General features: G+C 51.7%; 1 protein-coding gene across 1 annotated transcript in view; it reads left to right on the top strand.

Annotated features, from left to right (window-relative positions):
* Window positions 1-7,500, top strand: part of LOC311244211 (fibulin-2-like) — a 92,428-nt gene that overhangs the window by 41,972 nt on the left and 42,956 nt on the right.

The following is a 7,500-nucleotide window of genomic DNA, read 5'->3' as shown; positions in this document are numbered from 1 at the left end:
GCTCTGAGAGAGCGCACCAAAGCATACAACGACGGCCTAGTGGCAGGCAACATGAATGACCACAAGGTGGCGCGATACAACGTAAGGAGGACAGTGTCAGAGGCCAAACGGCGCTACAGGGATAAAATTGAACTCCAGTTTGAACAAGCTGACTCTAGAGCTATGTGGCAGGGGCTCAAAACGATGACAGACTACAAAGGCGCCTCCCTCAAACTGAACAGTGACATCTCCTTAGCAAATGACCTCAATACCTTCTATGCGAGGTTTGATGCTGGTAATAACAACACCAGCTCACAAGCCACGGCAATGGGGGGGGGGGGGGGTCGGCTGCTGATGGAGGCGCAGTGTTCAGGGTAACAGAGCATGAGGTGAGGCGGACCTTTAAAAAAGTGAATATCAGGAAGGCAGCAGGTCCGGACGGCATCCCCGGCCGCGTCCTAAAAGTCTGTGCCGACCAACTGGCCCCAGTATTCACTGACATATTTAACCTGTCCTTAGAACAGGCTGTCATCCCCACCTGCCTGAAGAAGTCCACTATTATCCCTGTACCCAAAAAATCCAAGCCTGCTTGCCTCAACGACTACCGCCATGTAGCTCTCACCTCCATAGCCATGAAGTGCTTTGAGAAGCTAGTAAAGGGCTACATCTGCTCCTCCCTCCCCATCAACATGGACCCCCTGCAATTTGCATACCGCCCCAACAGGTCCACGGAGGACGCCATAGCCCATGTGCTGCACACAGCAGCATCACACCTGGACAAGAGGCAGGGGAACTATGTGAGAATGCTATTCATCGACTACAGCTCGGCATTCAATACCATAGTCCCCTCCATACTCATAGCCAAGCTCAGGGACCTGGGCTTGAACTATGACCTCTGCCAGTGGGTCTTGGACTTCCTGACTGGCAGACCCCAGGTGGTGAGAGCAGGCAACTGCACCTCCTCATCCATCACCCTCAACATAGGGGCCCCCCAGGGCTGTGTTCTGAGTCCCCTCCTCTACTCCCTGTAAACACACGACTGTGTGGCTCAGCGGAGTAGCAATACAATCATCAAATTTGCTGACGACACAGTGGTGGTGGGCCTGATCTCTGCCAACGACGAGAGGGCCTACCTGGAAGAGGTCAAGGTCCTGGCGGGATGGTGCCAGGAAAACAGCCTCTCCCTGAACGTCAGCAAAACAAAGGAGATGATTGTGGACTTCAGGAGGTCGGGGGTCAAGGACTACAGCCCCCTCAGCATCGACGGGGCACCGGTTGAGAGAGTCAACAGCTTTAAGTACCTCGGAGCCTACATATCCGAGGACTTGACATGGACCACACACATTGACAGTGTTGTGAAGAAGGCACGACAACGCCTCTACTTCCTCAGGCGCCTAAGGAAGTTCCAAGTCAGTCAGAAGATCCTTAAGAACTTCTACTCATGTACAATAGAGAGCATCTTGACCGGCAACATCACCTCCTGGTTTGGGAATAGCACTGCACAAGACCGAAGCAGACTACAAAGAGTGACACGTTCAGCCGAACGCACAATTGGAGGGGGGCTCCCCACCCTCCAGAACATTTACAACAAGCGTTGCAAGGGCAAGGCTAAGAGAATCATTAAAGACTCCAGTCACCCGAACAACTGCCTCTTTGAACTGCTGCGGTCAGGCAAGCGATACCGGAGTCTCAAGGCGAGCACAGAAAGACTCAGAAGAAGCTTCTATCCCCAGGCCATCAGGCTGCTAAACGAACAATGAACACTACACAACAACAAACCACCAAACGCACATAGCACACACATCCACACGCACACACTCACTTTAAACAAACACACTGTAGCACCCACTCCACACACTTTATAGCACACACCCACTTTAAACAAACACACTGTAGCACCCACTCCCCACACTTTATATTTATTGATGAAGGATTGCACTACAACTCGTACACCTTACTGTAAATTGTACCTAAATTGTACCTCATCCCATTTCTGCTTTGCACTATATAGTACTGTACATTAGTACACTGCATAGTATTGTATATTATATGGTAACTCAGAACATTGTACATATGTCTATACCGAACACTGTGACCTCATTTTCTTCTTCTAAATTACATGCTATACTATGTTATTTGATACTATCTTGTCTAGCACAGTCTCTGGAGCGTAACAGTAAGAAGCATTTTGTATGAAAGTATTCTGTACTTCTGTATGACAACTATTAAAGAAACTTGAACTTGAAACTTGGTACCGTCTCAAAATCGTACTCAAGTAAAAGTCAGAGTATCTGGCTAAAAACACACTTGAGAAAAAGTCAAAAAGTTTCTACTTTTAAATGTACTTAAGTACTAAAAAGTAAAAGTAAAAACTTTTTTTAAAAGAGAACTTTTCTTGGAGGTAGGGCCATGGGTGCTCGTCTTGTCCGTCCACGCCGACCGTTTCGTCCTCTTCATCCCTCGTACTATTGTTTGTGGCCGTCTTCTGTAGCTCGTCACTCTGACTCTATTCTTCTTTTTTTCTTTCTTTTTTTTTTTATTATCTTCCCCCCCCTCCTTTTTCCGATTTTTCCCTCCCATCCCACTGTTAGTCGTTAAGCCAATTCCCAATCCCCTTCCTGGTCGTTGCGCACCTGTTGGTCCGGGAGGCCGGAGACTATCACATGCTTTCCTCCGACACATGTGCAGCCAGCCTGGCAGCGCGGACTCTCACTGGGAGAGTGAAACGTGTGGACGGATCACACTACCTCCCTCCAGATCCTTCCCTCGCTGTGCAGGCGCCCCGACCGAACTGTAGGAGTCGCTGTTTACAACGACCTGGACCCACCCTCACCGGCTTCCCACCCCACTGACACTGCCAATTGTGTCGGGGCACGGACGGTCGACCAAGCCGGAGGTACCGCTGGCAGTTGGATTTGATCGCACTGTCTCCACGGTGGTAGGCAGACGCTTAGTCCGCTGCGCTACCCGGCCGCCGACTGTCTATTCTTCTGATAGCAGGTGTTTAATCAAAGATCCCTGCTTTGTAGTCTTGCACAAGGACCAATCAGCATGGGTATGGGCGGGTACATTTTCCATTGATGGGGATTTGATTGGCTGTTTTTAAATAAAGTGCGGCCGCAGGATTAATAAGTTAATAACGTTAACGTTAGTTTGGCCAGAGAAACAAATATATGAATTAAAATGGTTGGACCTGCGAGATTTGTACTTTGTAGGTCTGCATTTTAAATGTAAGGAGTAAAAAGTACGTTTTTTTTCTCTGAAATGTAATTGAGTAAAAGTACACGTATACAAACCTAATAATACTCGAGTAAAGTACAAATCCCCCAAAACTGTACTAAAGTATTGTAACAAAGTACAATTACTTACTCAAGTACTTTACACCCCTGAGTATAAGGTACATGTACATTACAGTGAAATGCTTGGTTCTGTATGAGCCACCTGGGAGCGTGCTTCATACAGTAAAGACAAAAGAGTAAAGACCAAGCACTATACAAAATATACAATATACAAACTAAAGTACAAAATGCAAACAAAATGCAAAAATGTAGTGCAAATCTTTTAGTAATACATAGATAAAATATGGTGTAGTGTTAAAAAGTGTTTAAAGTGTTTAAAGTGAATGTTAAAGGTGAGTGTTTAAAGTGAGAGTGTGCATGTGTTGAGCATCCTGATGGCCCTGGGGATAGAAGCTCCTGATGGGGATAGAAGCTCCTGATGGGGATAGAAGCTCCTGATGGGGATAGAAGCTCCTGATGGGGATAGAAGCTCCTGATGGGGATAGAAGCTCCTGATGGGGATAGAAGCTTCTTGTGGGGATAGAAGCTCCTGATGGGGATAGAAGCTCCTGATGGGGATAGAAGCTCCTGATGGGGATAGAAGCTCCTGATGGGGATAGAAGCTCCTGATGGGGATAGAAGCTCCTTGTGGGGATAGAAGCTCCTGATGGGGATAGAAGCTCCTGATGGGGATAGAAGCTCCTGATGGCCTGGGGATAGAAGCTCCTGGTGGCCTGGGGGGATAGAAGCTCCTTGTGGCCTGGGGGGATAGAAGCTCCTGGTGGCCTGGGGGGATAGAAGCTCCTGGTGGCCTGGGGGGATAGAAGCTCCTGGTGGCCTGGGGGGATAGAAGCTCCTGGTGGCCTGGGGGGATAGAAGCTCCTGGTGGCCTGGGGGGATAGAAGCTCCTGGTGGCCTGGGGGGATAGAAGCTCCTGGTGGCCTGGGGGGATAGAAGCTCCTGATGGGGATAGAAGCTCCTGATGGCCTGGGGGGATAGAAGCTCCTGATGGCCTGGGGGGATAGAAGCTCCTGGTGGCCTGGGGATAGAAGCTCCTGGTGGGGATAGAAGCTCCTGATGGGGATAGAAGCTCCTGGTGGCCTGGGGGGATAGAAGCTCCTGGTGGCCTGGGGGGATAGAAGCTCCTGATGGGGATAGAAGCTCCTGGTGGCCTGGGGGGATAGAAGCTCCTGATGGCCTGGGGGGATAGAAGCTCCTGGTGGCCTGGGGGGATAGAAGCTCCTGGTGGCCTGGGGGGATAGAAGCTCCTTGTGGCCTGGGGGGATAGAAGCTCCTGGTGGCCTGGGGATAGAAGCTCCTGGTGGCCTGGGGATAGAAGCTCCTTGTGGGGATAGAAGCTCCTGATGGGAATAGAAGCTCCTGATGGGGATAGAAGCTCCTGGTGGCCTGGGGGGATAGAAGCTCCTTGTGGCCTGGGGATAGAAGCTCCTGGTGGCCTGGGGGGATAGAAGCTCCTGGTGGCCTGGGGGGATAGAAGCTCCTGGTGGCCTGGGGGGATAGAAGCTCCTGGTGGCCTGGGGGGATAGAAGCTCCTGATGGCCTGGGGGGATAGAAGCTCCTTGTGGCCTGGGGGGATAGAAGCTCCTGGTGGCCTGGGGGGATAGAAGCTCCTGATGGCCTGGGGGGATAGAAGCTCCTTGTGGCCTGGGGGGATAGAAGCTCCTGGTGGCCTGGGGGGATAGAAGCTCCTGGTGGCCTGGGGGGATAGAAGCTCCTGGTGGCCTGGGGGGATAGAAGCTCCTTGTGGCCTGGGGGGATAGAAGCTCCTGGTGGCCTGGGGGGATAGAAGCTCCTTGTGGCCTGGGGATAGAAGCTCCTGGTGGCCTGGGGGGATAGAAGCTCCTGGTGGCCTGGGGGGATAGAAGCTCCTGGTGGCCTGGGGGGATAGAAGCTCCTGGTGGCCTGGGGGGATAGAAGCTCCTGGTGGCCTGGGGGGATAGAAGCTCCTGGTGGCCTGGGGGGATAGAAGCTCCTGGTGGCCTGGGGGGATAGAAGCTCCTGGTGGCCTGGGGGGATAGAAGCTCCTGATGGGGATAGAAGCTCCTGATGGCCTGGGGGGATAGAAGCTCCTGATGGCCTGGGGGGATAGAAGCTCCTGGTGGCCTGGGGATAGAAGCTCCTGGTGGGGATAGAAGCTCCTGATGGGGATAGAAGCTCCTGGTGGCCTGGGGGGATAGAAGCTCCTGGTGGCCTGGGGGGATAGAAGCTCCTGATGGGGATAGAAGCTCCTGGTGGCCTGGGGGGATAGAAGCTCCTGATGGCCTGGGGGGATAGAAGCTCCTGGTGGCCTGGGGGGATAGAAGCTCCTGGTGGCCTGGGGGGATAGAAGCTCCTTGTGGCCTGGGGGGATAGAAGCTCCTGGTGGCCTGGGGATAGAAGCTCCTGGTGGCCTGGGGATAGAAGCTCCTTGTGGGGATAGAAGCTCCTGATGGGAATAGAAGCTCCTGATGGGGATAGAAGCTCCTGGTGGCCTGGGGGGATAGAAGCTCCTTGTGGCCTGGGGATAGAAGCTCCTGGTGGCCTGGGGGGATAGAAGCTCCTGGTGGCCTGGGGGGATAGAAGCTCCTGGTGGCCTGGGGGGATAGAAGCTCCTGGTGGCCTGGGGGGATAGAAGCTCCTGATGGCCTGGGGGGATAGAAGCTCCTTGTGGCCTGGGGGGATAGAAGCTCCTGGTGGCCTGGGGGGATAGAAGCTCCTGATGGCCTGGGGGGATAGAAGCTCCTTGTGGCCTGGGGGGATAGAAGCTCCTGGTGGCCTGGGGGGATAGAAGCTCCTGGTGGCCTGGGGGGATAGAAGCTCCTGGTGGCCTGGGGGGATAGAAGCTCCTTGTGGCCTGGGGGGATAGAAGCTCCTGGTGGCCTGGGGGGATAGAAGCTCCTGGTGGCCTGGGGGGATAGAAGCTCCTTGTGGCCTGGGGGGATAGAAGCTCCTGGTGGCCTGGGGGGATAGAAGCTCCTGATGGCCTGGGGGGATAGAAGCTCCTGATGGCCTGGGGGGATAGAAGCTCCTGATGGCCTGGGGGGATAGAAGTGTGACCGATCGTATATGTCACCTTCTGCGTTGTGTTCGTTTTTCGATGCCCCTAGGGAGTTTCGAAACCCGGGAGACCTCACAGACCGCTATACCAAGAGGTGAATTCACTGCTTGGTAACGTGTCTATGTGTCTTTTTTTAAGGGGAGTTTAACTCGCAGTACCGCTTACTGCCACAGTCACTTCACAACACAGTCCATCGTGACTGTGGACATTACTCACGGACTTCCGTGACAGAAGCTCCTTCTGAGTCTCTCTGTACACGGTCTACTACTCAAAGAGAACATTTCACAGATCCCAGGTCTGAGGCAGTCCTACAAATATTAGTGAACATGAAAGACTTCCGTTTCAGTTTAGACTTTATTTGAACAGGGACGGCACACATTAACACTTTCAGTGCCCATCACGTCATATGACCTTTTATCAGCCCAATGCCTGAATGCCCACGACGACAATTATCGTTTTATTGTTTTATTAGCGATCTGAATTCATATTTCATCAACCGAGTCTCCCGTTGGTACACCAGCCCCATCAGCAGCTCAGATTGGGAAAAAAGCGCCCCCTATCGTCTATCCCTGAAAACTGCACGTCAGTCGCTTAGACTGACCTGGGATCAGTCGATATGTAGAGGCGGGGCCAGCTGGCTCCCTGAGCTGGCAAGCCGTCTGATGAACATGGAAGTCCTCGCGGGACGGGAATCAGCCTGGAATATATATTCACAGTAGCCAATCGATAGTAGACAGTAGTGATCGATTTTTGGAATAGCGATCAGGAATTGGAATGATCTTTTTGGAGAACATCTGATCTGAGGTAAGGAATCTATTTGACCAGTCTTGGGATAATCAGAGTTGTATTCGCTGAGATATCAACGTGTCCCCTATGTGTGTGTGTGTGTGTGTGTGTGTGTGTGTGTGTGTGTGTGTGTGTGTGTGTGTGTGTGTGTGTGTGTGTGTGTGTGTGTGTGTGTGCGCGATCGCTGATGAGGAACTCAGATAATCGATTTTCAGCTTGTGGCCCCAGCGTGCATACGTACACATATACTATCGATAATCTAGCGTTTATTTGAAAAGGATTCATAAATAGGCCGAAAAATGACAACGTTTTTGTGTATTCTAGAATATTCCAGTAAACATCTTTTATCATGGAATCTTTTTATTTTCCTTGAAAACGAGGGCTTTTCAAAATGCTATA

Source organism: Notolepis coatsorum (genome assembly GCF_963971535.1).
Source record: "Notolepis coatsorum genome assembly, chromosome: 17".
In the NCBI taxonomy this organism is placed as follows: Eukaryota; Metazoa; Chordata; class Actinopteri; order Aulopiformes; family Paralepididae; genus Notolepis; species Notolepis coatsorum.
This window is presented reverse-complemented; position numbering and strand designations above follow the sequence as displayed.